The 19526-nt window shown below is 48.9% G+C and overlaps 1 protein-coding gene across 1 annotated transcript in view; it reads left to right on the top strand.

The window, feature by feature from the left end:
* Positions 1-19526, top strand: part of TCERG1L (transcription elongation regulator 1 like) — a 197146-nt gene that overhangs the window by 17018 nt on the left and 160602 nt on the right. The gene's annotated exons all lie outside the window — the stretch shown is intronic.

The following is a 19526-nucleotide window of genomic DNA, read 5'->3' as shown; positions in this document are numbered from 1 at the left end:
CCCGAGGAGCCTCAGGGTCCAGCGCAGGCGAGCACTGACCGTCCGTGACCACTGGTGTCCACACAGAGCAGCCATCCTGGACCGTCTGGTCTGCCTTCACCCAAGACTGTGCGTCCGGATGGAGGTGATGGGGTGGGCGTGGAGGGGTAAACGGAAACAGCCTGGCCGCGCCTAGTCGAGAATCAGCGCGACTTACTAGGAGATCAAACCGTGGCATCACCGCTGTCTCTCTGCCTCAGCTCTCAAACTGGGGGCCCGAGCCCAGTGATTTCTGGAGGAAAGGGGATAAGCAGATCATCTTTCAGGCTCCCAATTTTACTTAGAAAGTTGGGGGAGACACACTGCTTTCCTATCATGGACATCAGATATTTCGGTAGAAGATAAAAAGGCATTTGACTCTTAGAGGGAAGAGGATACGCTCACGGACACCTCAGGCCTGCACTGCCCAGCTTGGGATCTGTCCTCCAGCCAGCTAATGTAGTCACACCTTCCTCTGGCTGCTGAGAAATTGATGGGAGAGAATGCAAAAGTATGGTAGATTATGCCATCTGGGAGAAATCAGAAGAACACTTGCATGTGAGAATCATTAATCCAAAGCCATCTTCTAATGAGTCCTTTTGTTGTTTTATTTAGTCACTCAGTCGTGTCTGACTCTTTGCAACCCCATGGATTGCAGCCCGCCAGGCTCCTCTGTCCATGGGATTCTCCAGGCAATAATACTCAAGTGGGTTGCCATGGCCTTCTCCACTGTTCTTGCCTGGAAGCACTCCCCAGCGGTGTGGCTTTCGGAGGTTTATTGAGTCTCTCTGTGCCTCAGCCTTCTCACCTGTAAAGTGCAGTTATTTCAAGAGTTCGCTGCATTATCGTTGGGATGTTAGTGATCCACACAAATGGCTGACGTCCTCAGCGCATCTCTGATGCCAGCTCCATCCTCAGTGCTCTGCAGAGACGTGCCCTGCATGATGCGTCTCCAGAGGGGATGGAGGCAGGTGCCTTCTTGGCAGTAATCAAGCGTGGTCACTTTATCTTTTCTAGACTTTACTTCAAGGCCCCACTGGTATGAAAATTGGCTGTGCCCCCAGATCAAGTGGTAAATTATTCAGACATCAACTGAAATTGAGAGATGGCCAAGATAATGAAAAAACTAAATGAGATTTGTGCTTATCAATGTGACTCATATCATTTTAAAGAACTAGGAATTTATGTCCTGGTGATCATTTTTTCCCTTGAATTTATGGGTGACATTTCATAAAGTCAGTTTGTTGAAACACGAGAGTGTAAGTAACAGATATGATACTGAATCATGGTATCAGTGCTGAGATGCCATTAACAAATAACGAAGGGAGGGCCAGGTTGTATGTTAACTGTGTGTTTCTAAATGAAGCATGATTATTACCTTACTTTCCTGTCACTGGAAGCTGCTAGATGCCAGTACCCATTCTAAAGCAGTCTTCTCCATTGGAAATGCAGTAAGAATCACAGATGGGAACTAAAAATTTCTGATACTCATATTTTTAAAAGTATCATTTCAGTTCAGTTTGGTCACTCAGTCATGTCCACTGACTCTTTGTGACTCCATGGATTGCAGCACGCCAGGCTTCTCTATCTATCACCAACTTCTGGGGCCTACTCAAACTCATGTCCATAGAGTCAGTGATGCCTTCCAACCATCTCATCCTCTGTTGTCCCCTTCCCCTCCCACCTTCAATCTTTCCCAGCATCAGGGTCATTTCCAATGAATCAGTTCTTTGCATCAGGTGGCCGAAGTATTGGAGTTTCAGCATCAGTCCTTCCAAAGAATATTCAGGACTGATTTCCTTTAGGATTGACTGGTTGGATCTCCTTGCAGTCCAAGGGACTCTCAAGAGTCTTCTCCAACAACACAGTTCAAAAGCAGCAGTTCTTCAGTGCTCACTTTTCTTTAAAAAGTATAACAAGATGTAAAATTCACTCAGTTCAGTTCAGTCGCTCAGTTGTATCCAACTCTTTGCGACGCCATGGACTACAGCATGCCAGGCCTCCCTGTCCATCACCAACTCCCACAGCTTGCTCACACTCGTGTCCATAGAGTCAGTGATGCCATCCAACCATCTGATCCTCTGTCATCCCCTTTTCCTCCTGCCTTCAATCTTCCCCAGCATCAGGGTCTTTTCCAAGAAGTCAGTTCTTTGCATCCGGTGGCCAAAGTATTGGAGTTTCAGCTTCAGCATCAGTCCTTCCAATGAATATTCAGGACTGATTTCCTTTAGGAATGACTGGTTGGATCTCCTTGCAGTCCAAGGGACTCTCAAGAGTCTTCTCCAACACCACAGTTCAAAACCATCAATTGTTTGACACTCAGCTTTCTTTATAGTCCAACTCTCACATCCATACATGGCTATTGGAAAACCATAGCTTTGACTAGATGGACCTTTGTTGGCAAAGTAATGTCTCTGCTTTTTAATATGCTGTCTAGGTTTGTCATAGCTTTTCTTCCAAGGAGCAAGTGTCCTTTAATATTGTGGCTGCAGTCACCACCCTCAGTTATTTTGTAGCCCAAGAAAATGGAATCTGTTGCTGTTTTCACTTTTTCCCCATGTATTTGCGATGAAGTGGTGGGGCCAGATGCCATGACTTTAGTTTTTTGAATGTTGAGTTTTAGCCAATGTTTTCACTCTCTTCTTTCACCTTCATCAAGAGGCTCTTTAGTTCCTCTTTGCTTTCTGCCATAAGGGTGGTGTCATCTGCATATCTGAGGTTGTTGATACTTCTCCCAGCAATCTTGGTTCCAGCTTGTGAGTCATCAAGCCCTGCATTTCACATGATGTACTCTGCATTTAAGTTAAATAAGCAGGGTGACAATATGCAAACTTGACGTACTCCTTTCCCAGTTTTGAACCAGTCTGTTGTTCCATGTCCACTTCTAACTGTTGCTTCTTGGCCTGCATACATATTTCTCAAGAGGCAGGTCAGGTGGTCTGGTATTCCCATCTCTTTCAGAATTTTGTTGTGATCCACACAGTCAAAGCCTTTGGCATAGTCAATAAAGCACAAATAGATGTTTTTCTAGAACTCTCTTGTTTTTTTGATGACCTGATGGATGTTGGCAATTTGATCTCTGGTTCCTCTGCCTTTTCCAAATCCAGCTTGAACATCTGGAAGTTCACGGTTCACATACTGTTGAAGCTTTGCTTGGAGAATTTTGAGCATTACTTTACTAGCATGTGAGATGAGTGCAATTGTGTGCTAATTTAAGCATTCTTTGGCATTGCCTTTCTTTGGGAAAACTGATCTTTTCCAGTTCTCTGGTCACTGCTGAGTTTTCCAAATTTGCAGGCATATTGAGTGCAGCACTTTCACAGCATCATCTTTCAGGATTTGAAATAGCTCAGCTGGAATTCCATCACCTCCACTACCTTTGTTTGTAGTGATGCTTCCTAAGGCCCACTTGACTTCAGATTCCAGGATGTCTGGCTCTAGGTGAGTGATCACACCATCGTGGTTATCTGGGTCGTGAAGATCTTTTTTGTATAGTTCTTCTGTGTATTGTTGCCACCTCTTCTTCATATCTTCTGCTTCTGTTAGGTCCATAACATTTCTGTCCTTTATTGAGCCCATCTTTGCATGATATGTATCCTTGATATCTCTAATTTTCTTTAAGAGATCTCTCATCTTTCCCATCCTACTGCTTTCCTTTATTTCTTTGCATGGGTCACTGAGGAAGGCTTTCTTATCTCTTCTTGCTGTTCTTTGAAACTGCATTTAAGTGGGTATAGCTTTCCTTTTCTCCTTTGACTTTCATTTCTCTTCACAGCTATTTGTAAGGCCTCCTCAAACAACCATTTTGCCTTTTTGCATTCCTTTTTCTTGGGGATGGTCTTGATCCCTGCCTCCTGTACAATGTCACGAACCTCCTTCCATAGTTCATCAGGCTCTCTGTCTATCAGATCTAATCCCTTGAATCTACTGCTCACTTATACTGTATAATTGTAAGAGATTTGATTTAGGTCATACCTGAATGGTCTAGTGGTTTTCCCTACTTTCTTCAATTTAAGTCTGAATTTGGCAATAAGGAGTTCATGACTTGAGCCACAGTCAGCTCTTGGTCTTGTTTTTGCTGACTGTATGGAGCTTTTCCATCTTATGCTGCAAAGAATATAATCAGTCTGATTTCAGTGTTGGCCATTTGGTGATGTCAATGTGTAGAGTCTTCTCTTGTGTTGTTGGAAGAGGGTGTTTTCTATGACCAATGCGTTCTCTTGGCAAAACTCTATTAGCCTTTGCCCTGCTTCATTCCGTACTCCAAGGCCAAATTTGCCTGTTATTCCAGGTGTTTCTTGACTTCCTACTTTTGCATTCCTGTCCCCTATAATGAAAATGACATCTTTTTTGGGTGTTAGTTCTAAAAGGTCTTGTAGGTCTTCATAGAACCATGAGTTTCAGCTTATTCAGCATTACTGGTTGGGGCATAGACTTGGATTACTGTGATACTGAACGGTTTTCCTTGGAAACAAACAGATCATTCTCTCTTTTTTGAAATTACATCCAAGTACTGCATTTTAGACTCTCTTGTTGACTATGATGGCTACTCCATTTCTTCTAAGGGATTCCTGCTCACAGTAGTAGATACAATGGTCATCCGAGTTAAATTCACCCATTCCAGTCTATTTTAGTTCGCTGATTCCTAATATGTTGATGTTCACTCTTGCCATCTCCTGTTTGACCACTTCCAATTTGCCTTGATTCGTGGACCTAAGATTCCCATTTCCTATGCAATATTACTCTTTATAGCATCAGACTTTACTTCCATCACCAGTCACATCCACAACTGGATGTTGTTTTTGCTTTGGCTCATTCTCTTCATTCTTTCTGGAGTTATTTCTCCACTGATCTCCAGTAGCATATGTAAAATGTAAAATTGATTTTAGCAATTTATTTTATCTATCCCAGTATATTTAGAACACTATCATTTCAACATGTAATCGATGATCAGTATAAAAGTATTAATGAGATGGTCACATTAATTTGTTTCTTATTGTCTTTGACATCGAGTGCGTCTTTTACATTCAGCCCATCTCAAATGCTCAGTTTCTGTGTAATTGGAGTCCCCGAGTGGGACAGGGCAGCGTGGGAAGGTTTATTTACTTATTTATTATTTGTTTGTGACAATCTTGAAGATCTCTTTGTGAGTATATTTTAGCATGACCGCTTAATAAGGTGTCAAGGTATTATTTCAAAGAAATTTAATTAATGCTCATGAATCTGTGACCTTATAAAAATAGTCAAAGCATCCATTTTTCCGATAACTAAAATATTTAAAAGGTGGGAACATATGGTGTTTATATGCAAAAGTGGCCTATTTTTAATACATTCCATTTTCCCCAGCTTAAGAATGCTTCATATTTGTTAGGTGTAAAAAAATTGGAAACTATCAAAATATAGACGGAAGAAAAAAGTCATCCTCAGCTCCAGTTCATATATGCTTGCGGACATTGCTAATGTATTGATGTGTTGCCATACTTGATACACTATTGTAACATGGTTTTGTGTTCTCCTGTGACAATCTTTTAATACAGATTTCTTCATCATAGTATAAACTAGCAACTGTCATCTTTAATGAATATTTAAAAATCTGAATGATGAGTCAGAGTTTACTTAACGTAAATACGCCAAAGGAAACTCTTTTCAAGTTTTCACTGTCCATGAATACTCCATAGGCAATTGAGCATCATTTCTTCATCATAATTTCTGAGACTTCGTATAGATGTCTTAATCTAAGTCATCAAAGTTTCTCACTTGCTTTAAAGGATGCAAGACTGCCTTGCAGAACTGCAGACGTGTTGATCAGGAAAAGGATCTGTTTCTCCCTTTCCATCCCCGAGTGCATTAATTTTGCTTTTAAAATTCTCTCTCACCTTCATGGCCTTGAACTTTGGGTGCAACACCTAATGGAGGAGTGGTCGCAGGCACTCTCGCTTCCCATCCCCGCGGACGCTCCTAACCCCTCCCCTCTAACGCTGACAGGGATGGTGGCGTCTGCTAGCTGTCCATCAAAGGGCTTAGAAAAGCACGTTCCATTCGCAGTTTGCTAGTGGGGATGGTTTGTTAGCATGATTTAGAGGTGCCTGGGAAGACTGGTCAGCTCACTGGCCCAGAACCACTTATCTCTAGAGCTGTATGATAAGAAATGCCTGTTAGAAGACACGTTGTTTTCTCAGATTACATACGCTTGCGGTCTGAAAGCCAAGAAAAGAACTAGACCTTACCTGTTTCCTGAGAAATCTGTGTGCAGGTCAAGAGGCAACAGTTGGAATCAGACATGGAACAATGGACTGGTTCAAAATTGGGGAAGGAGTACGTCAAGGCTGTATATTGTCAACCTGCTTGTTTAACTTATATGCAGAGTACATCATGAGAAACGCTGGGCTGGATGAATCACAAGTTGGAATCAAGATTGCCGGGAAAGATAGCCACAACCTAAGATAAGCAGATGATACCACTCTAATTACAGAAAGCAAAGAGAAACTAAAGAGCCTCTCAATGAGGGTGAAAGAGGAGAGTGAAAAAGCTGGCTTAAAGCTCAACATTCAAAAAACTAAGGTCATGGCACCTTGTCCCATCACTTCATATCAAATAGATGGGGAGAAAGTAGAAACAGTAACTGATTTTATTTTGGGGGGGGGGGGTGGCTCCAAAATCACTGTGGACAGTGACGGCAGCCATGAAATTAAAAGATATCTGCTCCTTGGGAGGAAAGCTGTGACAAACAAAGATAGCATATTAGAAAGCAGAGACATCACTTTGCCAACAAAAGTCCATCTAGTCAAAGCTAAGATTTTTCCGATAGTCATGTATGGATGTGAGAGTTGGATCATAAAGACAGCTGAGCATGGAGGAAGTGATGCTTTTGAACTGTGCTGCTGGAGAGAACTCTTGAGAGTCCCTTGGACTGCAAGGAGATCAAACTAGTCCATCCCAAAGGAAATCAACCCTGAATATTCATTGGAAGGACTGATGTTGCAGCTGAAGCTCCAATACTTTGGCCACCTAAGCAAAGAGCCATCTCATTGGAAAGGATTCCCTGATGCTGGGAACGATTGAGTGCAGGAGGATGAGAGGTGACAGAGGATGAGATGGTTGTTTGGCGTCACCAATTCAATGGACATGAGTTTGCACAAACTCCAAGAAACAGTGAAGGACAGGGAAACTTGGCTTGCTGCCATCCATGGGACGCAAACAGACATGACTTAGCGACTGAACAACAACATCTTCAAAAAAACTGCATCAGGAATCTCAAAATATTGTGTGGGTCTCTAAAACTCCCTGTAGTTTGTGGCCACATTTTTTACAATTATATTTGTTGAATCCATGTAAATGTGCTTCCAGTTAGAATTCTGAGAAACTTAAAAGCTTAAGGTCTGAATACCTAGTTATTAGGTGCAGTTTAGGAGATGTAGATTTGGGTAAAATCTTTCTAAGTGGCTTTGAAAAGGATGGTTTTTCATTCTTTTTTCTTGGCAACATTTACCTTTCAGTATTGAAGGTGGTAAGCAGGGGCAGACCAGGTGTTTTGGACTGTGAAATTTATACAAACTTAGTCTGCACTTTAAGGAAAAGAATACAAAGTCACCGGTAGGAATTAGGGCTGGAGCCTTGGGAGAGTTTGTTGAACGAAGGCCCTGGAGCTCTAGCCTCATCAGCCCAGGCAGCCCTGCCATCAGGAAGAAGAGAAATATGAGTGCTTTCCTGAGAATCAAATCTTGAATTTTTCCTTGTGATAATAACCTGCTGGTCTTGAGTTTTACTTGCAGCTTCCTTGTTCCTCTGGCATCAACACAAACGCCTTTTATAGAGATAATATATTATTCACTCTTTTAAGGAAAATAAGTATTCATTTCAGGCCGCATTATCCTCAGTAGAGGGGATTTTTTTTTTTTAATTGGAAATGAACGTTGACTCTCTCCTGATCTAATTGGTCTATTTGCATTCATTCCCCATGATAGACAAACCTGCTCGTAGATTTCCCGTGCTGTGTGGGCAACTTGGGGGAATGCATCAGGGACGTTGCTGCAAGACCTCGCCCATGATGGACACTCAGAAAGGTCCCCTGATTCCGGAAAAGGAAGGCTGGATGCACCGTGGGAAGCGGAGATGGGGTTCTACCATTTATCTCAGAAGGAGGAAGGCAGGTGACTGTAGGCAGAGTGTCGCCCTTGAGATCCCGAGACAGAGGCACGTGGATATTGACGGATGAGAGAGAAGGCGTCCTCGGAGGAGCACTCCACCCTGTAGCTGCCGTGTTGTGTTGGACGCCGAAGGTCAGGACGTGGATGTCGAGACAGGAGGGGAGGGGCAGGGCCACAGCATCCGTGTGGATTCCATGGATGACGGACTGTCTTTTATGGACGGGAGCCCTGACCAGGCTGCCTCTGGCGGCAGAGCATCCGGTGACAAGTCCCAGCACTGCTGTCCTGGGCTGGTCACAGGTGCCTCCGCAAGGCTACGCAGGTGGACGTGTGGTTGTGTCCACACAACGAGAACGGGTGTGTGTGTGTGTGGGTGTGCCCGTTCACCTTGCCGCGGGCATGGTGTTATGCGTAGCTTAGAGTTTAAGGCTGCAAGCTGCCTTTGTTCCACCCGGGGACCAAGGGAGGCTGTCTTATCTGGGGATTCCCAGTGGAAACTCCTGATAGAAGGAGGAGCTGCCCCCTAAGAGACCAGCTTCCCCAGGTGATGAACGGTGGAGGAGTGATTGGAAGTGGGTTTGCACGCCTTTGCTTTGAGGGTCATGGCTACTGAGACCCGCAGCCCTGAATGTAGCCATGTTTGATGGCTTCAGACCAGGTAAGGCCGGCTTCCCTCACGCAGTCGGGTGGGTCTGTTGAAGCCTGACCATCCTTGGGGACACAGGATGAACTGCCTTCCTCTTGGGTCCATCCTGACTTTCCGTATGCTTTGTTTGGAGTTTTCGTGGATTCCAGGCTCATGCAGCCGTGGTCTTCTCTTTGCATCGGGCACAGTCTCACCAAGTGTCCCTTCTCCCAGGGACCCTTCACTTCGCTCTTGGCGCTGATGGTACAGGTCTTCTCTGGCCTTTCCTGGGGCTGCTGTAGCCCATGAGCAGTCTGGGCGAGGCGACAGGCCTCCAGGAACTCCCTGGCAGGAATGACGGTTCCGGGTGAATATCCTGCACCAAGCATCCTATGCTCCTGCCCCCTGCCCCCCGCCTCCTTCCTTTCTTCCCTCCCTTCTCCCTCTGCCCCTTTGTAAAGCCAGCACCTGTGCAGATGCCTTAAAATTGTGAGGAAGCTGATGATCTCTTACTTGAGCATGAACTATATGCAGACACCTTATCAGGGCCTTGCCGTGGATGGGCCTGAGCCCCCCGAACCCTCACGGCCTCTGTGACTCAGGAACAGCATCTTCACCGCCCTGGGGGTCAGTTGTTTCCCGGGGAGGCTGGGCTGGTTTCCAGGAGGCAGTGTTGAACCAGATCATGTGGGCTTCTGGGCTCCCTGGACTGGTCTGCCTGTGAGAGAAGAACTGCTCCCCACTGTTCCTGCTTCAGCCCCCCAACCCCGATGGACACCTTGATTCTGCAGACTCACGTTTTCATCTCACCAGGGTATCGGTTCTACAAGCACAGGCAGGAGTGCCCCCTATTGGCTGAACCGTGGATTCCGCGCAGCTCATTTCAGCAGCAGCTGCATATGACGAGAATATGTCTGTGACAGTTCCTGTCTCAGAGGCTCCCGTCCTCAAACACCGTGCATCTTCACTGGGGGTATGGATGGAGCCCTGGTCCGGAGGCTGTCTCCTGGGAGTGCTGGGGTTCTGAGCAGTGGTGCGATCAGTGTGGATACAACCCATGAAAGCCCCGTCCAGCGAGGGTCCATGAGACCCGCCGACCAGCCCTGTGATGGCCGCGCATTATCCCCCGGGGACTCAGGAGAGTGCCCACTGCTGGCCAGCGCCGAAGGGAAAGGTGTGTTGGTGTCTCCGTTACAAGGCAGTCAATCATCCTAATTTTATAACGGAGAGACACACGAGCCAGCAGGAAAACCCCTGAAAACCATCAGCTTGTTGATGGTGTCGCTATCGAAATGCGTCTCTGTAGAGAGAAACGGGGCTGGGCATCATTCCTGGGCTTCACAGCTGCTGTGGGAGGTGACAAGACCCATGAGCGGTGCCTGCAAGTCCTGCATGCTGAACATAATGAAGCGGCTAGAAGCAGCTGCCTGGTGATGGGCAGGTCGTGTCGGTAAACGTCTCACCGAAGCCCTCCCCACGCCTGTTGTTGTGCAGACACGCAGCCTGCGTCCTTTTCAAGGTCACCAAAAGCTCGGGCTGCCTGGGAGGAATGGGATCCACCTGCTGTGACTTTCACAGGGAAACGCCTTTGTTTCCAGGCAAAAGATGTGTTTTTGCCACTGCCACTGTGTTCCGTAGAAAATGACAGTCTTTTCAGGGACAGCTGCGTGCACCCTGGGAGCTCCATGGGGCAGGCGTGGCCTGCTCCCCGCAGCTGACCCCTGTAGGAATGAACTTGGGTTGGAGAATCTGCTTGGACCCACTGAGATCACTCAACCGCTTCTGGAATGAATCCTTCAGGAGATGAAGGCTGCCTGCGATCCTCTGGGTTGATGTGCATTTATTCAGTGCCCGCTGTATCCACCATACCTGGACATGTGCTGCGAACACCGTCCTGCCCTCAAGGAGGTTGTTAATGTGCATGGTCTCGAGTGTTTCCACGGAAAGTGACGCTGGTGGGGGGGCGTTGTTCTGCTCAGCCTGCCCTGCGGTCCAGCTCGGCCGGGGGCGTGGACATGTCACAGTCCCTCCCCTCGCCGCACACCCCACGCCTTCCCCGAGGGGGCTGGGAGTCGGAGGGGTGGAGGGGGAGGCTGGGCTGTCGGGCCCCTTAGGTGTTACTGTCCAGTGGTGCATTGTTTGCTAATGAAGACGGTTGTTGCCGCTTCTCCCCACCTTTTCTTCATTGCCTCTGTTCATTATGTCAGGATGTTTAGATCACCCAGTATTAGCAGCAATTTGTTCTTTGGGGTCCTGTAATTAATCTCGGACTTTAGTAGTGAATATTCAAACTTGCACACCAAGTTACATGAAATCACAAAAACAGCAATAAATTAGGATGTCTACGCCGATGCACAGAGGTAGACCTTGCCCCCATTAGCATGAGCTGCCTCATATGTGCTCGCCTGTACCGCCTGTGGTGGGGACGGGGGGCTGGTCACCCCGCTCCCACCCCAGGCTGTGACGCGGCTCCAAGGGTGACTCTGCCCAGATGCGTGGGCTTGTGCCCAGGCGGGCAGGTGCTGGTTCACCAACCAGCTGGGCCCAGGGCACCACCGGAGCGTGTGTCCTCAGTGTCCCCGACAGAGACACATGTCAAAGCCACACCTGCTCCTGTCCGTGTGGGAGGGGACTCAGCTGGGAGGGCCCCCAAGGCTGGGAGGGGAAGGGGCTGGACTACTCCTGGCTGGGACTCGGTGCCAGGGTCAGCGCGGGGAGCACCTGTCATCCCCCGGTCAGGGATGAGGAGCTGGAGGGGTCCTCAGTCTCCCCGGGGCAGGGCATCTCTGACACCGCTGCGGGGTCTTCAGGGCCTGTGCCCACAGCCTGCATGTATCAGGGGCCAGTGGGGCATCCCCGTGCTGGGGCGCGAGTGCAAATGTGCACAGACGTGCAGACGATGGTGGAGTCAGACGCGTCAGGCGGCGGCAGGGCCTCCTTGGGAAGGGCTGGTTCCTGAAGTTTTAAGTGAGACGAGCTGATTGCAATCTGCCTTTGCAAAGCAGGTCTGCACCAGACATGCCCGCCAAGAGTGGGTTCTGTGCTAGAGCGAGGAGATTTGATGGGAAAGTCATCTTCTGAGTGTCTGAAATGAGGGGAGGCAGAGAGGCAAACAGCTGAGAAGGGTTTAGCAGAAGTGAACACGTGCACTTGGGAGCCAGGCTTGTGCTACAGAATTAAGTCAGATGGACCCCTAACCCAGCAGAGACCCTCTGCTCCAGGGAAAAATGTTCTTTTCCCTTTTGGGTTCATGTAGCCAAATAACAAAACTGAAACTGAAATCTCTGCAGCGCCCAGCTTCCCAGGTAGTGTTAGCGGTAAAGAACCTGCCTGCCAATACAGAGGACATAAGAGACATGGGTTCAATCCCTGGGTCAGGAAGACCCCCTTGAGAGGGAAACAGCAACCCACTCCAGCATTCTTGCCTAGAGAATCCCATGGACAGAGGAGCCTGGTGGGCCACAGTCCATGGGGTCACAGAGTTGGACACGGCTGAGCGACTGAGCACACACTTGCGTAGTGTTAGCTTTATTCAGTGGCAAAGAATGGAGAAGCAGGGACTTGGTTCATAGATGGATTTCTCACCCACATGGTGAGGGATTTTATTTTAAGGTAAAGACGGGGACGGGGTGTGAGGCTAATGATGGGGAGGGGATGCAGTGGTCTCCTGGGAAAGGCCGGGGTTCCCAGGGAGCGGGGAACCGTCCCTTCTCATCTGTTTTTCGCTCTGTGATTTCCAGTCAAGGCCACTGGCACCTGTCACTGAGTTGTTAATGTAGTAACGTCTGCGGAGAATGAGCTCAGGTTCATTCCCACCTTGGTTCCACCTGGTTTTTTATTTTCTCTCCGAAAGAGAAGCTTCCTTTCTTGGTCTCTAGACTGGACCTAAAGGTTCACCTTGGTTCCTACTGGGGGGCAGGAGGGGAGGGTCCTGACGGAGGATCCAGGGTCAGCTATGGCAGCACTGGTGCGCCCGCACGAGCAGACATCACCCTGCTCTGTGGGACCAGAGGCTGGACTCCGCACTGAGCGTCCTTTTAGGAACCGAATGATCCTTTAGAATATGGAGACGTAGGTCCTTCCAGACATGCCGGTTCCCAGTCCTCCCTTTCCAGGACCCCGAGGCTGGTGCACTGGCAGCCCAGCAGGGCAATGAGGGGACGAGACTCAGAGGTTTGTCACTCCTGTGTGACCCGCCCAGACAGCATGCTGCTGTCCTCGACTCCAGACAGTAGGAAAGGGGAGATTTGAATGGAGAGTTTCCCTTCTCCTGGTGCGTTCCTCACAGCTAGGAGCCCTCTGACCGCTGACTGTTGCCTGGGGGCAAATCCTGACATTGTTTTCTTCTTTCTTGGAAAGATGGAGAAGAGAGCTTTCTGAGAACCTCCCCGTCTTGTGGCCCCTCCCATCGTGGCTGGGCTGGACCTGGGCACTGCAGGTCTCTGGGACCCCTGGGGAGGCAGACACACACATCAGCGGTTGTGTCAAAAGGGGCACAGAAGTGGGTGCTTGGGTCGAGGGCAGTGTCAGAGCCCCGCTCCGCGGCAGGAGGTGGTGTGTGTGAGACCCTGTTCCTTGTGGGTCTGCATGTAACCGGGGGCTGCAGGCAGCCGGGAAGAGCTACCGGGGGAAGGGGTGATGCTCGCCCATGGTGGTGGGCGGTCGGCAGTCCCAACAAGGGGAGCAGAGTCCCCTCTGCACTCAGGTCACGAGGACGCCTGGGCCACAGTCTGGAGGAGGGAGCAGGGTGATGTCAGTGGCCGGACTGCAGGGTCACCCTCTCACCACCCACGTGGGATTCCAGCAGACTCCGTCATCACAGGGGTGCTGGCCGGGTGCCGAGCGGCAGAGAAGACAAATGCGGGCGTCCTGGGCCGCTCACACCCAGCCAGAGCTGGTCCGGAGACAGGCACTTTGGGGGCAGCATGAGAGCATCCTGGGAGATTGGTAACCAGCCAGCCCAGCTCCTGGATTTGCTTCTTTAGCACGTGGAAAACTTGACCAAATCCAGGAATCGGACGTCTCCTTCAGAAAACCTCCAGAATGGCAAACACCAAGAAAGGCAAACAAGATCAAACACATGGGCAGGAGCCGGGCGCTGGCCTGTCCCGTAGACGCCAAGACCCATCGCTGCTCTTCCTGAAAGCAGCCGGGTAAATGCTGACGGACTTCCTTGTTCCCCGCAGCTAGAGGTCAGGGCGCAGGGACACACGCCCTCGGTGGACAGGGCAGGAAGGAGGAGCCTGAGTTCTGACTCTGTCCCCTTGTCCTTCCCTCTGCTCGCGTGTCAAAGCCACAGTGTCACCGAAGACCCCAGACCCGCCTTCCGTGTGTGAACACAGGCGAAGCCCTGCATGTGGACAGCCGTGTGAAGTCGCCTCCTGACCACACACTTGTGTTTGCGGAAATAATTACCAGTTGGCACATACCTCGCCTGGAGGATTCCACCGCAGCTGAATCACATGCTAAACAAAGAAAGAAACTGATGACTGTCTGTTCTTCGGGGACGTGGCCGAGCGGAGAGCAGGGCATCTCCTGTGTATCAGGCGAGCGTCCTCTTCATCAGAAGACCCGCCCCATCCTGCTGTTTCTGCCGCACCCTCTGCAGCCCGAGATGAGGGTCTTCCTCTCCACGGTGTCTTCAGCATCTGATGCTCCAGGCAAGGCCTTCACCCTGCTCTTCTGGACAGATATGGGAGTGAGATCTCTAGCGTCTTACATACCCTGCAGCCCGCTGGTGGTCAAAATTCCGGGGACCCTCCAGTGCCAGGGCAAGACCTCCACAGCAGGGACATGGCGGGGGTCTTCTCCAGCACTGCCACTCCCCTCTCCCCCCACCGAACACGGCCACTGACGGAGACCCCGGGGCTGAGAGTCCAAGGCAGGCCTGAGAGGAAGAGAAAACCCAGGAGACCGGAACAGACTGGGCCACCCAGCCCGCATGGACACCCCTGAATGTGCCAGGCGCCTGACGGGCAGCTCAGCCAGGATGGTTCTAGAGCCCCTGCGTGTCCCACCATCCCGGACCACCGGCCTTTCTCTTGATTTTTTTTTCTCTGTTCATCCTGGGAAAAGCAGAGTCTAGCTGCCGCTGGGCTCTGGGTTTGGAGGCCGGTGAGGGGAGAGGCCAGTGGTCAGTGCGCCCGTGAGCACAGAGCCTGCGCCCCGTCTCCCGCGAGGCCCCTTTAGCGTGTCGGTGGCCCGAGGCCCCTGTGTGGACCGCAGGGTGGGCTCTGGTGGCTCAAAGGAGACCCCCCTCCAGACGCTGCAGCCCACCCAGGGGGAGGGAGGGGCGCGTGTTCAGCCAGAGGGGCCCCAGCGCCCGCCCTGCCCGGGGCAGACACGCCTGGCCTGAGGGTCAGTGCGGACTTTGTCCGGGGTCCCTGTGAGTCCCCTGAATCTCGGTGAGTCCCACACTCTGGTTGCAAACAAGGGCCGTGGAGGTTCTCCTTCATGTGGCTCCCTGGGGTTACTTGGAGCAGAAAGCAAGCAGTGCTTCTTTGCACGTTTGGCCATCGGAGGAGGAGCTAGGGGGTGGCGGCCGTGATGGAAGCGGCAGAACGAGCTCGTGAACCCTACCCGTGAACCCGCGGCTGCCAGCCGCCTCCAAGGGAAGCACACGGTTAATTACTGTTTTGCTTAAAACATTGATTTTTGTAAGTATTCCTTACGGGAGAGCATTTCTGGCTTATCTCTTAGCTGGCTTAGCAGTTTTTTTTTTTTCTTATTTTTTTGGCTGGACCTCTTATCTCAGTTTATTTACTCAACTAAAGGATTCTCTGCAGTCCTTTGGGGAAAGCAAGTTATGATAATAACTTATCAGTCGACGCAATTTATTGAGTGCCTGCTCGTCTTCCAAGGCTCGGCCCAGAGGTCTCTCCCGGGGAGCAGCTGGCTTCCCAGGGCCCGTCCGCCCCGCGCCTCCCGGCTGGTGTCCACGGACTGTGTGTCCCTGCGGGCGATTATCTTTTGCATCAGTGCCTCCCGTGGCCTCATCTTTCCTGCCCCAGGCTGCGTGCAGTCTGACAGGTGGAGACGCTCCATAAACACCCGACCTGGGGGCCCGGGGGATGGAGAGGGGAGGGACGCTGCCAGTGGCTCCCGCCCGCACTGGCCTCCAGGCGGGGGTCGCTGGGGGCGCCTGAGCCGCCCCCTCCCATCGCGTGCTGCCTCTCCCACCTGCCCGCCGGGGTTGGGCTCACCTGTGCTCCGGGCCTTGGAGGTCGGGAACCACACCCAGTACCTGGCTCTAGCGTCGACAGACGATGCGCCTGAGCAAGGCTGCAGCTGGTGGGAGCCTGGCGGTGACAAGACCCCTGCTTTCCATCTCATCTCGTCCACCAATTATGACAGTATTTTGTCAACATCGATTATTAACTTTCTACTTCCACGATATTACGCAGTCGATTTTGGGATCTAACTAGTGAGTAGTGCATTTTTATATGTACCCGAATGGATGCAAAGCAGGTTAAAAGCTATCTTTCTGAGGTTTTTTTTTTCAAGAAGCAGGTAAGGTTTGCTTTTCTCTTTTTCTCCTTTGGTTGAATCATAATCTTTGACAGCAAATCACGCGAAGATAAAACTCTACCCACATACCCATCTGTAAAATGCTCTTGCCTTGGCAACTGTTTACATCACTGTTAGTTACTTTCTCATCCTTTGCTTCAAGACCGTCTTTGTTTTGAACAAAATATAAAGTTATTCAACAGATTTGAGAGGAGCCTACCACCAAGGTCTCTGACCGAGGCCTCGAGAATCGCAGTTCTTTGAAGCCCTGTGTCACAGCAGCAGGCCTGATGCTGAGCAGGGCCAAGGAGTTAAATTCCAGCGACAGCCCCGGTGGTAAAATAACAGACAGGAGTCCCGGAGGAGGGAAGTTGAATTTACAAAGAAATATTTGTGTGAAGCCTCAGTGTGTGGGCTTTTACAGAATTACCTTATTAAACGGACCCTGCACACCCCAAAATGCTCACCCCGCTTTGGCCCTGCATATAGGCGCTAGATGCAGACATTAACTTTTTTACGCAGTTGTATAAGTCATGCTTATTTATACTGTGTGCTTAGTCATTCAGTCACGTCTGACTCTGTGCGACCCTTTGGACTAGCCCACTGGGCTCCTCTGTCCATAGGTTTTTTCAGGTAAGAATACTGGAGTCAGTTGCCATTTCCTTCTGCAGAGGATCTCTGACCCAGGGATCGAACTAGTGTCTCCTGTGTCTCCAGCATTGTCGGTGGAATCTTTACCCACTGAGCTATTGACCACGCAACACCTGCAGTGATGGTGGCTGGTTAAGTAAACAGGCAAATGTGTGTGCTGGGTCCTTTGCTGGGAATACTAAGCTCTGGTTAATAACTGGCCTTGGGAAGCCCCTTTAATGACAGGGGACGTGTTTATTCTAATGCCTCGTGGAAGAGCAGTATGTGCAGTGTCCTGGCGGTCCAGACCTTGCCTCTGGAAACTTCTGGTTGGCTGCGTGGCAGAAGGTCCACAGTGTTCAGCTGGGGGGACTGACCGATGGTTTTAGACACTTATTTTCTCCATTGTATACCTTTTTATGATGTGTTTTTATTAAGTAAGACAATCTATATTGAATAGTGGGTTTTCCCTGACTTTAAATCTGTGTGTGAAAATGAGACCCCACTACGCCCCTGCTGAAACGTCTGAAATCCAGAGCACTGACGCCAAGTGCAGGCGAGGGTGTGGGGCAACATGAACTCTTCTTCCCAGCTGGTGGGGATGCAAAAGGGCGCAGCCGCTTTGCAAGACAGTCTGGCAGTTTCTTATAAAGCAAAGGGTAATCTGACTGTGTGACCCAGCAGTCACACTCCTTGGTATTTACCCAAATGAGTTGAGAACTCACGTCCAAACAAAAACAGGCACACAAATGTTTGCAACAATTTTATTCATAATTGTAAATACTTGAAAACAACCAGGAAAGCATTCAGTAGGTGAATGGGTGAACTGTGGTACATCCATACAATGGAATATTACTCAGTAATGAAAAGAAATGAGCTATCTAGCCATGAAAGGACACAGGGGACTTTAAATACAAACAGACACACTTGGGAGATTTAGCAGGTTTGGTTCCAGACCACTGCAATAAAGTAAATATGGTAATAAAGCAATTTTTTGGCTTCCAAGTGCATATAAACATTATCCTTGCATTATCCTACCTTCTATTAAGTGTGCAATAGTATTATGTGTAAAACAGCATACATTCCTTAATTAAAAAATACTTTATTGCTAATAAATGCTAACCATCATCTGAGCCTCCAGCAGGTTGTGATCTTTTTATTGGAGGATCTTACATGATGCTGACGGCCATTGACTGATCAGGGTGATGTTGCTAAAGCTTGGGGTGGCTGCAGCAATTTATTAAAATAATACAGCAATGAATTTGCCACATAAGTTTATTTCTTCTCAAGAATGATTTCTGTTTTCCCTGCAGTGTCATTTGATAGCATTTTATGCAGAGCAGACCTTTCAAAACTTGAGTCAGTCCTCTCAAACCTTGTCACTGCTTTCTCAACTAAGTTTATGTAATAGTCAACCTACTTTGTTATCATTTCAGTAGTCTTTATAGCACCTTCACCGGGTGTAGGTTCCATCTCAAAGAACTGCTTTCTTTGCTCATCCTTAAGAGGCAACTCCTTGCTTATCTGTTAAAATTTTAGCATGAACTTGCAGCAGTTAATTCTTCCCCACTGCCCTCAAAGTCATCCATGAAGCTTGGAACCAGCTTTACCCAAACTCCTGTGAAGGCTGGTGTTTTGATCTCTTTCCATGAATCTCAGATGTTCTTAATGACGTTTTGAATGGTGAATCTTTTCCAGAAGGCTTTCAATTGACTTTGCCCAGATCCACCAGAGAAATCATCATCTATGGCAGCTATAGCCTTATGAGGGGCTTTCCAGGTGGCTCAGTGGTAAATGATTGACCTCTCAATGTAGAAGACAGGTTCAGTCCCTGGGTCGGCAAGATCTTCTGGAGGAAGAAATGGCACCCACTCGAGTATTCTTGCCCGGGAAATCCCAGTGTAGCGGAGCCTGGGGGCTACAGTCCATGGGGTCGCAAAGAATCAGACACAACTGAGCATGCAGCAGCAGCTTTATGAAATGTAACTCCTAAATAATAAGACTTAAAAGTCGAAGTGACTCCTGTATCAATGGGCTGTAGAACAGATGCTGCGTTGGCAGGCATGAAAACATTAATGTCTTGTCTGTCTCCTGGGTGACCAGGTACATTGTCAATGAGCAGTAATATTTTGAAATAAATCCACTTTTATTTTTCTGAGAGGTAGGTCTCAGCAGTGGGCTTCAAATGTTCAGCAAACCTGTTTAAAGAGATGTGCTATTGTTTTATCTTGTTTATAGAGCACAGGAGGGTAGATTTAGCATAATGCTTAAGGGCCCTAGGATTTTTGGAAACGTGAATGCATTGGCTTTAATTTAAAGTCACCAACTGCATTAGCCCCTAATAAGAAAGTCAGCCTGCCCTTTGACGTTTTGAAGCATTGACTTCTCCTCTCTAGCTATGAAAGTCCTAGATGGCATTTTCTTCCAACAGAAGGCTGTTTTGTCTACATTGAAAATACATTATTTAGTGTAGTCACCTTCATGAGTTATCTTAGCTAGCTCTTCCGAGTAACTTGCTGCAGCTTCTGCAGCAGCACTTTTAATTGTGTTCAAGAACGTTTCCTCTGCCTTCACACCTTGACTAATGGTGCAAGAGGCCT

Source organism: Dama dama, chromosome 15, assembly GCF_033118175.1.
Source record: "Dama dama isolate Ldn47 chromosome 15, ASM3311817v1, whole genome shotgun sequence".
NCBI classification, from domain to species: domain Eukaryota; kingdom Metazoa; phylum Chordata; class Mammalia; order Artiodactyla; family Cervidae; genus Dama; species Dama dama.
Note: the sequence above shows the minus strand (reverse complement) of the source record. Positions and strands in the feature narration are given on the sequence as shown.